The following is a 13,199-nucleotide window of genomic DNA, read 5'->3' as shown; positions in this document are numbered from 1 at the left end:
GGAATTAATCAGATGCTACTTCCACCATTTTGATTTGACTGCATAGCTCTGGCTTCTGAAAACCACCAAACGCTCTCTACAGCTTGATAAATTATATATCTTCTGTTTACACTTGGTCAAAACCATAAATACAAAGCTTGTTTTGGATAGCGATAGATTTCCAACTTGTTCATCTGTAAACCTAGTCAAAACACCCCCCTACTCAGTTATAGACCCTGTTATTCCAGACACACCATCTGAGCAGGAATGCTTGTCATTTGCTGAAACAAGAGTGCAAAGAACTGGCTTATATGTCAATATGTGGTAGAAAAATACAGCATTGACTCTATTTGAGGATTTTCTGCTCATTTATAATCTCTGGTCAAAACTGAGAATTACTTTGGCAAAGATAGAGATGGCTATTTTTTATCCTTTGTCTGTCTTATTCTTCTCTGAGTGATTTTTACAACTTGTGCAGTAGCTATTTTTTTCATTCTTTATCCAGTATGTAAGATGCCAAAGACTGTGCCAGATATCTGAGAATACAAATATCTCATAGTCTAATGGAGGAAAAAGATATGTAAATAGGTAATGCAGTGGACTAAATCCTGCAAACAAGGTACATATTAAGGGCAATAATAAAGAAGAAAATTATTAATACTCAGGCATTTCAGAAGACTATCATAGAAAAGAATCTCTTTAGTGAGTATCATATTGGTTATATATTTCTGCGTAAGAAATTACTACAAAACATAACTTAAAACAACAAACTTTTTTTTTTCCCTCACAGTTTCTGTGGGTCAAGAATTCAAGAGCTGGCTCACGGTTTTTCATGAGGTTGCAATCAAAATCACCGACATGGTGTTAGCGGGAGGGCTCAGTTCCTCCCATGTAGACTTTTCCATGGAGCTGCTTGAGTATCCTCATGAAATGTTAACTGGCTTTCCCCAGAATGAGTAAACCCATAATGCTTAATGAATAAGAGAGAGACACAGAGAGAGAGAGAGAGATGCCACAACCCCTTTTCTAATGTCCTCCAAATCTTGGACATCAGACACCATCACTTCCTGTACATTCAACTCATTAAAAGTTACTAAGTCTGGCCCACACTTAAAGAGATGGCAATTTGGTCCCATCTATTGAAGGAAGAAGTATGGAAGAATGGATAGGAGCTTTGCAGAGAAGTGGAAAGAGAGAGCTAGCTAGCTAGGCAAAAAGGATAGCATACCCATGTGTGGACGACCATGGGTCCCAAGAAAAGTGAGGGGTTCACTATAGGTTTTCAACTTATTTCAGCCTTTTAATTAGGCAAAATGTTACAAGGAAACCCAGTTACAAAACAAATAAAAATAGCTCTGCTATGGCTGAAGCTACATGAAGGAGAAGAGGCGGGAACTCCCACCCCAAGGTGGCCTTTATAAGAATTCACTGCAGGCCCTAGAACTTCACAGAGTCAGCTAAAAACCATTGCTAGATGCAATAGCAATGAGTGCTTATCTATAGGTACAAGCCATACTCTCTGCTAACCTTTATCTTATCAGGTAACAAATTATGCTTTTATCTTAACTGTGAGCTGAAACCAAATAAAAAATAGACAAAAATTCTCATTAAAAAGAGAGTAGTGATCTTGTTGAAAAGCAGGAAAATCCCAACTTACCAACAGGTTATGTTCCAAGAGTTCACTTGTAAGAGGGTTCTTTAGAACTCTGTGTATCAGTTAGTTATGACCAAAAAGATGCTGTGTAACAAATGATCTCAAAAAGAGTGCCTTAAAACAACTATCATTTATTCTCACGTATCTGCACATAGGCTGGAGATCAGCTTATTTAAGCTGGTGCTGGACTTCACAGCTCTGCTTCGAGTTGCAGGTCAGCTAAAGGGGTAACAGCTACCTGTGGAAAGCTTAGCTCGTGGAGATGGCAGAAACACAAAAGAGGATAAGAAGGCAAGCAGAGAAAGACAAGGCCTCTTAAGGCCTGAGATCAGGACTGGCACACTTTCGCCCATATGTGGTTGGTCAAAACAAGTTTCATAGATGAGCCAAAGACAAGGGTTAGGAAAATATACTTTGCTCAGTTGAGGCTAAAGCAAAGAATTAGAGCCAATTATTCAATCTACTACCTTCTGAATGCATTTTTCCATAAAAACAAATTTCAAGTCATAGTTGAGTACCATATTAGCTCACCAAAACCAATTTAATGTTAAGGGAAATAGCAATAACAGCCTAGAATCAGGTGATGCTGGCACATTTTTAAGTAAGCCAAATTTGTCTTCCCAGCTCTCTTTCTTCACCCCCTTTCAACAATGCTCATATCTCTCTCCATGAGCTCAGCATCTTCGTGGTTGCTCTAACCCCTCACCTCTGTGTCACTCATCCCTCACTTCCCTCCCCTCAATTGTTTCAGCCCCTAAATTCAAAACTCTGGATCCCTCAGTGTAGACCCAATGTAGGCTGCCAGAAGGAAAACCATCTGATTAAATCAACTTACACTCACATGTAAATGGCCCATTGCTTAACAGTCTCTAAAACAGCTGCCTTTTTAAAGGGGGCTGTCCCACAGCCCAGTCATCCTCCCACTGGTGAGATGTGAGATAGTAAATACATTGATGAAATCCTTAAAGTCAGGAATATTTTTAGAAAAGGGGAATATGTCTTAGGCAAGTCTGCAACTCTCATGTTGTGAAGAAAGTGTCATTTATACATGTGAAGCCTACTGTATTGACTTTATTACTGTCACTTCCAATATTTTCTTTCCCTCTCTGTACTTCTATGAGGAATTGAATTCACCAGGAGAAGACAAATGTCAGAGTTATGATCTACATCTCATTACAGGGCACGTGTTCTTTCCCATTTTGGAATTTATTCTTTAGGCCAAATCTTTAAAGACTTTCTTTTTTTCTTTCAACATTAAAATGGCATATTTCAGCATGAAATATGCCTACTCTGGCTTAAGAAGTGCTTAATGATTTGGCCTTTGTATTGAGTTTTCATGTAAATATTTCTTTTTTAAACAAACAAACAAATTATTATCCTGAGAACATTGCTATTAATCATAATAATGTGTTTACTTTTAAAGATGGATCATAAAGATTCCAAGTATTAAGTTTTAGTAACATCACTTTTCTACCCTGTTCAAATGTACGTCTACACAGACAAAAAGGGAAGAGGAAAATTGTGAATTAGAGATACACGTAAATGACTAATCTGAAAAATTTGGACCAAAAAATATAGTTTTATTGATCCTAAGGTATAAATATATGTATGGTTCTTCATTTCTGCTGATGTTTCCATGACAAAAATAGCTAGGCCTATGTGCCTATGACAATATTATTATGTTATATTTTAGTGATTTTGAACAACCTTTGAAATAGTCAATATCCTCCCCCATCATTTTGCCTAAAAAACAATGGTACCTGTCGTTAGCTATGTGAAGATGAGCTGTTACGAACAGTTATTTTTCTTCCAGTCTTGTCAAGTGCCAGTAAGCATAACATTGATTTCAGGTAGGTTATGTTAAGTTAGGATTTGAGAAGCTTTGGTTTAAGAACACCTCACATTTTTTTTACATGAGCCAAAGTGGTCATCCAAATTCCATGCTATCCAAGAAAGAATGCTTTTCCCTTGCTTCTTAAGAACCAAATTCTGATGAAATCTAAATACAATCAAAACTCTCAGTGAAGACAGCTGTAAAATAGAGTGTGGAATAAGGAGTATGATTAGAAAGGTAAGTCCCACCCTTCAAATGGCAGAGTGACCAGTCATCCATCAATCATGTAGCTGCCCTTATTACTGGTTCATTTAGAGTGAACTCATAAGCAATTGGCTAAAATGAAGCAAGACAATGTATAGCGGTATCAAAATACCACATTGTACACCATAAATGTATGCAATTGCCATTTGTTAATTAAAAAGAAAATAAAGTTAAAAAATAAAGTCCATGAATGGTAATGCCAAGAAAAATTAAATTAAAATTTTTAATGAAGGGTGTGGTTCAGAGCAACCACTCAAATTCGTGCTTCTACATTTATCAGCCATAACTTAGGCAAGTTTCTTAACCTCTCTGTGTTTCAGTTTCTTTACTTGCTAAGTGAGACTACAGTACAAATCTCTTAAAGTAATCGTAAAGATTGAATGAGTCTTTTACTATGTGCCAGGCACTGTGCCAGATGTGTGAACTGTTCAGAACAGTGCCTGGCACACATAAAGCACTACGGGTTTGTTTTTCTTGTCCTTGTCATTGTTGTGATGGTAATCATCATCATGTCATTGTGATTACAGTAATCATCACCACCATCAGCATTGTCTGTGGATTTCTGTTAGCCATGCAGTCTCTCTTCCTATTAACTTTTCCTCTTAGTTGCAAGGAGTTGAATCAGCTCATAGCTGATAAAAAATTCTTGAGTTCCTTCATGAACATTGCTGTTGGGTGTACAGATTGGACTAAGATCTTGGCAAGATCTAACGAAGTTGAAGACACTCCTTTCTTATGAGCTAGCAATACTACTCTAAGGCAAATACAATGGAGAAACTCCTAGATCTGTGTACCAAAAGACATTTATATTAGAATATTCATGGCAATGTGGTTTGTAATTTTAAAAATGGAGACATCTAGATGATCATCAATAAGAGAATGAATAAGTCTTAGAGTAATCATACAAAAAAATAACAAACCGTAGTGATAATAAAATAGGTTATGAATATGAACTTGAACAAATCTCACAAACATAATATTAGGTGAAAAAAAGGAATTCATAGAATATATCTGTATAATTCCAATTACATATGGTTCAAACACATGCAAAATTTGTTTTTAAAAAGTGGAAGAACAATATGCACAAAATCATGATAGTGGTTACCTTGGGATTAAGAGGGATATTATTGGAGTCTCAATGACAGGAATCACATATTTCTTTTTTTTTAGACAGAGTCTCGCTTTGTTGCCTAGGTTGGCGTGCAATGGCACAATCAGCTCACTGCAACCTCCACCTCCAGGGTTCAAGCAATTCTCCTGCCTCAGCCTCCTGAGTAGCTGGGACTACAGGCACCTGCCACCACGCCCAGTTACTTTTTGTATTTTTAGTAGAGACGGGGTTTCACCATGTTGGTCAGGCTAGTCTCGCCCTCCTTGGCCTCCCAAGGGTGCTGGAATTATAGGCGTGAGCCACTGTGCCTGGCCAATAATTACGTATTTCTTAGTTTAGGTGGGTAGATACTTAGACATCCATTTTATTGCAAAGTCTTGAAATTCACATATATTATGAGTTGGTAAGTATGTTAACATTTTATTCAAAAGTTCTTCATTGAAGAAAAAAATAAATAAAAGCACCCCCATTTCTCTCAGGTGGCACTTGCAGCCCCAGTTTCTCATCTTCAGTGTGCCAGGGCACTATTCTTTGAGTATATATCTTCAGGGATATGCAGTGGGGTTAGGTCATGAGATGCTCTGCCTCTATTGACATTTTTTTTCCTAAATGTAGGAATGCAATATCATGCCAAAATGATATGGATGCCTTTTCTCACAAATATTACTCTACCTATTACTTCACACGGCAGGAGGTGGGTTTGCTTTCCCTATTTGACAAAGAAGAAATGGAAGCACAAAGAAGAAATGTAAGCACAACCATGAGCCTATTACCCAACTGTTACGGCCAACCTGGTGCCCGGAAGCATCAACACCTCCCGCTTCCTTCAGGTGGCTTCGCTTCTGTTTTCTCCTCAAGGATCCCTCATTCACCACCTTTGCTGCTATAAACCATCAGCAAGTTCTTTTGGAAGTTGGAGAGCTATAAATCTTAAATTTAAAAAACAATAAGGGAACGACACCTCTGGGATTAAAATCCACCTCTCCTGATTACAGGTTCCATAACTGAACATCCTGTAAATGGGATTTCAATCCATACATGGTGTTCATTATGTACCAATGTACAAGATGAGCACTGGGGAGTGAGAATTGAACCACTGAACGCTCCAGCCCAGGACCCGATGTAATAATCGAAGTGAGTCCTCAATGAAGGCCACGGACACCCAGCCACTGGCCCCTCCCATGCAGCCACCCAGGGCTTTTCTTTGTATTATTTATTTATTTCTAAGACTTGGGGGTGGGAGAGGAAAGAGAGGAAGAAAAGGAAGTGATTTTTCTTCTTAATAGGCTTGCTCTTCTTACTCTGGTTAGAATCAATGCAAGTGGGATTGAACTCACTCCCTAATATCCCCTTCCCTCTAAACTGCTTCCTTCCATTGTAAATAATTCAGACAAAATAAAATAATAATGTGCTGGTAATTACCACTACCCCCTCCCCAAAAACAAACGCTTGCTGAAATGCCGCCACAGTGATGGTGAGTTGAAGCTGAGATGTGTGGTGTGCGAAGGTGAGGGCAGGAGGGCTGTGTGGTCGTCTTTCCTGAGCAGAAGGGCGCTGAAATGCCAGCGCTGTGCCTCCCTGGAAATGGCTGGTGCTCTGCTAAGGGGCCTGGAAACAGCACAAATTTTAAGAGGCTGCTCTAAACCCAATTCCCCTTATTTTTCATTCTGATTTCCATATTTCTATCTTTGTGCATGAGAGGAAAGCTTTGATAGGCAGCTCTAAGACACACACAGGCACACACACACAAACACACAAGTATGCCTTTTCTCCCAGCTCACCTCTTCATATAATTATTTAATGGCTTTATTTCTTCATATAAACACCTTGCTCACCTGTGTGTGCCTCATTAACAGGAATCTTTAGGAAAGGGGTAAATGGTTGTTTTGCTTCAAAACATCCATAAAGCTCAGGAGGAGATGGCACAATGTACAATATGAGAATCAACATTCTCAATCCTGTTAAACAAAATGGTGACAACTCACCAAAAGAGCAGGGAAGAAGAGGCTCCCCCAACAAAATCACACATGTGAACACAATGGGCCATGTGGTAGAAGGCATCTCATTTGAGTACTGGTAATTTACACAGAGATCTCTGCTTTGTGTTCTTTGCAAAAAGATTCTCCACAGACTCATCATCTTCATGGAGAATTAAAGAAGCTATAAACAATAATTTAGAAAACAGCATGGATAGGGCCGTTATGATCCCAACTTGTTATTGATACTTGGCATGTGGTCTTTAAATAAGATGCTGGAAATAAAGAGACTGAACTCACACACATGTAGACAGAATCCTGGCTCTTCCTTCTTGCCCTCAGTTACTCGTCTGAAGCCAGTGGGGTAGGCCCTGGGAAGTGGCCTTCGAAGCCCAAGTGTTCTCTAGGTTGCTCCAGTAGAATGGGAGAAGTCCATTCCTCTCTATGACTCATTCTTTTGTCATAGTCAACAGTGGCAGAAAGAAGAGGTTCTAAATTTGACCCGTCCAGTATGCTGGCCAGTAGCTTTGTATGGCTATTTACACTTAATTAAAGCTAAAAGAAATTCAGTTCCTCAGTCACACTGGCCACATTTCAAGTGCACAATAGCCACACGTGGCTAGTAGTTGCCATACTGAATGGTGCAGACATAGAACATTCCATCACCTTAGAAAGCTCTATTGGACAAGGCTGCTCTAATGTCAACACACTGGAGAAGTTTAGCAGGTGTGCTGAGCACATAGGGAAAGTCTTTCTGAAGAGAAGGCATATTCGTCTATTTTTATACTGCTGTAAAGAACTGCTTCAGACTGGGTAATTTATAAAGGAAAGAGTTTTAGTTTACTCACAGTTCAGGATGGCAGGGGAGGCCTCAGGAAGCTTACAATCATGGCAGAAGGTGAAGGGGAAGCAAGGTCTCTTCTTCACAAGGCAGCAGGAAGGAGAAGTGCCGAGCAAAGTGGGAAGAGCCCCTTATAAAACCGTCAGATCTCGTGGGAACTCACTCACTACCATGAGAACAGAATGGAGGATGCCCTCATGATCCAATTACCTCCACTTGGTCTCTTCCTTGACATGTGGGGATTATGGGGATTACAATTCAAGATGAGATTTGGGTGAGGCACAATACCTAACTATATCAGAAGGACAGGAAAGAAACCCAACCCTAAGTCACCTCCACATTTGGAAGTGGAATTCATTTGACTGCTAAAATAAGTAAATACACATGGGAAATGGGTGCAACATCCAGGGTTTAAAAAATCCTGCCTCTACCCCTTAATAAGCCTTAAGATGTAACAGCAGGACATTTTCAAGTGTTTAGTAAATATGTCTCTCAGTTTGGTTAATTTTCCCCTTCTATTTATTGTTTTTAATTGCTAACATAAGGAAGTTTTTGGAGAGAGAAAAAAGACCATATTCTGGGTGAAATTTTTTAATATTCTAAACACAGAGTAGTAATTGCAATGAAAATATTCTTAAAATTATGTTAAAATATTGCAAAATAGAGTATGTGGAATAAATTCCAAAATATCAACATTTTATGAAAAGCCAAGATACGGTTTCTATGATTGTTCCACCAGCAAGAGGATCAGGGCCAGGCCTGAGGTTTTCTGTTCCCCACCTTCACCTCTGATTCTAAGGTGACCCCATCAGGGGCCAGAATCTAGGGGTACAAATGACCCAGACAGAAAATGCCAGTCTCACAATTAACCCCACAAGTGGGAAGAAAACCACTGGAGGCACTGGAAGGGCTTTCAGCAGGGAGGGTGCGAGCCCAGGTGAACTCTTAATGCCATGTGTAACTCACTGGATATGTTTCGAGATATAAACAATTCCTGGGCCAGGCATGGTGGCTCACACCTGTAATCCCAGCACTTTGGGAGGCCAAGGTGGGTGGATCACCTGAGGTCAGGAGCTTGAGATCAACTAGGCCAATATGGTGAAACCCCATCTCTACTAAAAATAATAATAATAAAAAAATACCCAGGTGTGGTGGTGGGTTCCTGTAATCCCAACTACTGGGGAGGCTGAGGCAGGAGAATCACTTGAACCCAGGAAGTGGAGGTTGCAGTAAGCTGAGACTGCACCACTGCAACTCTGATCTTGACTCACTGCAATCTCCGCCTCCTGGGTTAAAGCAATTCTCCTGCCTCAACTTCCTGAGTAGTTGGGATTACAGGCATGTGCCACCATGCCCAGCTAACTTTTATATTTTTAGTAGAGACGGAGTTTCACCATGTTGGTCAGGCTGGTCTCGAACTCCTGACCTCAGGTGATCCACCCACCTCAGCCTCCCAAGGTGCTAGGATTACAGGCATGAGCCACCACGCCCAAACCAGAGTCCGTTTTTAAAGAGACTCTGGTATCTGGCATGACTTGTGTTTACCTTGATTTTCCACCTCAGTATCCCAGATATTTGTTCAATCATTTCTGTTTGTCCACTCTTTATTCCTTTGTTCATCCACACAAGCTTTTTTTTCTTTTCAGCAAAGCCACAGTGAGCACCAGCTATACGTAGGGCACTAAGGGTCATGCTGTGGTGGACACAAAGATCCATCTGAAATCACCCCCGCTAGCCGAGTAGGTGAGATGCTCCTTCCTGCGTTCATCAGTCACTTTCCCAGCCAGTGCTGACACTGAGGATTGCCATGTGCCAGCACTAGGCTAGGGTCTGATAAACTTTCTTTTAAGGTTCTGCAGTCTCAAAGGAAACAGAAAAAAAGCATGATTATTATCGTAAAGGCAGTGCATGGTGAGGGCCATAAGAGAAGCACAGAGAGAGAAAGTGCTTTTGGATTAAGAAGCAGGGGAGCCAGGTCCAGCTGGGAAAACAGGACAGCCTCACGGCAGGGGTGGCATTTGAGCTAGACCCTGGAAAGGAATGTCACTGGAGGTGTGCCAAGTCAGAGAGACAGGAAAATGGGTGCTATGTTTGGGGAACACAAACTGAGTACCCCCATTTAGTGGATGTCAAGCTGAGGAAAGGGAAGTGGTAGGGGAAAAGGCTATAAAGGCGGGCATAGGGGTGGCAGAGGATCTGAATGCCAGGTGGGGCCAGAAATACTCACACTGATACTGTCCCAGTTAACAGTGGAAGGTGGACTCCAGCGCCTGCTTGTACTGATGAAGGGCAGTCACTTTATCCATACTTATAAATACTTAAGAGCCTCTGTCTATTAAACCTACTCTGTGATTGGTGCTCCACGTTATGGGAAGTAATTATGCCATCAGTTATAATGCCAGGCATCTACTTACATTCCAACTTAGCTCCCCTACTTTCCTTAAATGTTTACCTGATGGTTCAATTCATCTTCAGAGTGATGGATCTTTTACAAAAGCCACACAATTACCCCAGGAAAGTGAAACAAAGGATTCATCCTCAATGAGCAGAGACTTGGAGCATGAGTGGTGGAAAGAATCATGGATTTGAAGCCGGAAGACAACTTGGGCCTGGCTCTGTCATTTAGCAGCTGGGGACGCTGGGCAAAGTATATGCGTGCTCTGAACAGCAGCTTCTTATCTTTCTATAAAATGGAGGGAGATAATGATGTCTGCCCTCACTACACTACAAAACACTGGGAAAATAGAAACTATTATCATGCTTAGATAAGAGTTGAGAATAGTTAGCATTGATTCATCATCTGACTAAAATAAATCTAGGATTACTTTTTCTTTGTGAATAATGTACTCTTCTTCTTCAAAGTCCCAATATTCTTTCATATATAAAGCTACTATTTTTTTGGTTAGCTTTAAAAAAATAATTATGAATACGTAATAGTTGCACATATTTTAAAACTACTATATATTTAAGAATAGTTTATATGCACATAGATATTATATCTTCTGCTTTTTTCTGATTCTTTCCTTCCTAGTTTACTTATTATTTAATTTGGGAAGTAGCAAAGGATTTATTTTGTGATTTAAATTTTGAAACTGATTATGAATTTCTTGAGTACCTACTTACTGTGTGTTTAAAATCTTATCCCTGGCCAGGCAGTATACAGAAGCAATGTTGGACATGGGCCCTAACCACAAAGACATTATAATCTAATAAATTCCTTAAGGTAATTTATGTTGTTGCATTATGTATGGAGTTAGAAAACCAAAACAAAAGAATAACTATAAGTCCAATAGTAGTTGAGACTATGTATGCTTGGGAGTATAGGAAAAGAGAGAGTTCATCCAGGCACCCTACAGAATGGGAGAAAATTTTTACAATCCACCCATCTGACAAAGGGCTAATATCCAGAATCTACAAAGAACTTAAACAAATTTATAAGAAAAATCAAACAACCCCATCAAAAAGTGGGCGAGGGATATGAACAGACACTTCTCAAAAGAAGACATTTATGCAGCCAATAGACACATGAAAAAATGCTCATCATCACTTGCCATCAGAGAAATGCAAATCAAAACCACAATGAGATACCATCTCACACCAGTTAGAATGGCTATCATTAAAAAGTCAGGAAACAACAGGTGCTGGAGAGAATGTGGAGAAATAGGAACGCTTTTACACTGTTGGTGGGACTGTAAACTAGTTCAACCATTGTGGAAGACAGTGTGGCAATTCCTCAAGGATCTAGAACTAGAAACACCATTTGACCCAGCCATCCCATTACTGGGTATATCTCCAAAGGATTATAAATCATGCTGCTATAAAGACACATGCACACATATGTTTATTGTGGCACTATTCACAATAGCAAAGACTTGGAACCAACCCAAAAGTCCATCAATGATAGACTGGGTTAAAAAAATGTGGCACATATACACCATGTAATACTATGCAACCATAAAAAAGGATGAGTTCATGTCCTTTGTAGGGACATGGGTGAAGCTGGAAACCATCATTCTGAGCAAACTATCGCAGGGCAGAAAACCAAACACCACATGTTCTCATTCATAGGTGGAAACTGAACAATGAGAACACTTGGACACAGGAAGGGGAACATCACACACCGGGGCCTGTTGTGGGATGGGGGGAGGGGGAAGGCATAGCATTACAAGATATACCTAATGTAAATGGTGAGTTACAGGGGGCAGCACACCAACATGGTACATGTATACATATGTAAGAAACCTGCACACGGTGCACATATTCCTGCAGCAGGTGAGCTCCAGGTGAGCCCTGACAGCTGACCAGGGTTGAGTGGAGGGCAACCAGGGCACTGAGAAGTTGTGGCAATGATTAGAAATGGTACGTGACTTGAGGGACAATGAGAAAAGTGACAATGTCTAGTGGAGAGAAATGTTGGAGAGTCCAGGGAAATTAGACTGGGTCAGATTATGAAGGACTCAGAAATTTATCTCGTTCAATAAATGCCTTTTGACAATTTATACTATTTGGGGCCACTCCCTGTAATGAATAGACCATAAGTAAGATACTGTCTCTACTTCAAGACACTAGTTGTCTGGGACAGAGGACTAAGTCTCCTGAGAATTAACTATTTACAGCCACCAGTGTAAATAGGAATTGAGCGGAGGAACTTCCTGGGGAAAACCAAACAAACAAGTCAACCAACTTGAACTTTGTTTTCATAACTGTTGGTCAGACAATTGCATACATGTCTCAAGGCGCCAGAAGCCAGGTTGTGAGAAAGATGAGAGATGGCAGGAGAGTGTTTGCCATGTGGCATAAGGTCTGGCAGGACAAGCCACTCTTTGCAGAGGGCCTGAGAGCCAGACACGAGTGGTGATCTTGGAAAACTGGCAGGCCTGGTGCCTGGAGCACCTGCCTCAGCTAAGCTGATGGTGTCTACATACCTGTGTAGGAACTGAGAGGGGGATCTCAAAACAATTTGACAACACCTCAGTGCACAAAATAATGTTCTGAGACCCCACTCTTACTGTGGAAGGAGGATTCTCACTTTGGGAGACCACCAAGCAGTCATAGCCCTCATGCAAATGAATCAGATCAGTGAAGGCAAGCCAATCTTTCAATATCTGCACTTAAGCAAGGAAAGAGGGCCTAGAAAGCAGACCAGACAGAGGCAACACAGGCCAGAAGTATTATGCTAGATTAGATATATCATCAGACAGATGTACTGCATCCCCACCGCCCTGACTTTTGGGCTTGGTCAAGTGAATCGCTTGGACTAACAGGATATTAGCAGGCAGGACGCAAGCTTAGGCTACAATGTGCTTGTGTGGTGGTGCCTGCCCTCTTGAGTTTCTGTTCTCACCTTGAGAAGACTGTGTCCCAGTTAGCTCCTTGGTCTGAGAAAGAGCAGTCCCAGCCCTGCAGGATGAAGCAGAGCCAACCCCGCCCAGCCTGCAGATGCGTGAGAATAACTAACATAGTATAATTCACACGAACTGGGAATCCAAGTCACACAAACTGTGGAATCCTACATTCCACAAACTGGGATTGTCTCCGCC

At 40.7% G+C, this 13,199-nt stretch overlaps 1 long non-coding RNA gene across 1 annotated transcript in view; it reads right to left on the bottom strand.

Annotated features, from left to right (window-relative positions):
- Nucleotides 1–7,219, bottom strand: part of LOC117072386 — a 47,089-nt gene extending 39,870 nt beyond the window's left edge. Inside the window, exon 1 of the long non-coding RNA XR_004432774.1 lies at nt 7,119–7,219. This is a non-coding gene — a long non-coding RNA (uncharacterized LOC117072386). The remainder of the gene's footprint in view (nt 1–7,118) is intronic.
- Nucleotides 7,220–13,199: the final 5,980 nt, after the last annotated feature.

Source organism: Trachypithecus francoisi, unplaced genomic scaffold, assembly GCF_009764315.1.
Source record: "Trachypithecus francoisi isolate TF-2019V2 unplaced genomic scaffold, Tfra_2.0 Lachesis_group4, whole genome shotgun sequence".
Taxonomy (NCBI): domain Eukaryota; kingdom Metazoa; phylum Chordata; class Mammalia; order Primates; family Cercopithecidae; genus Trachypithecus; species Trachypithecus francoisi.
This window is presented reverse-complemented; position numbering and strand designations above follow the sequence as displayed.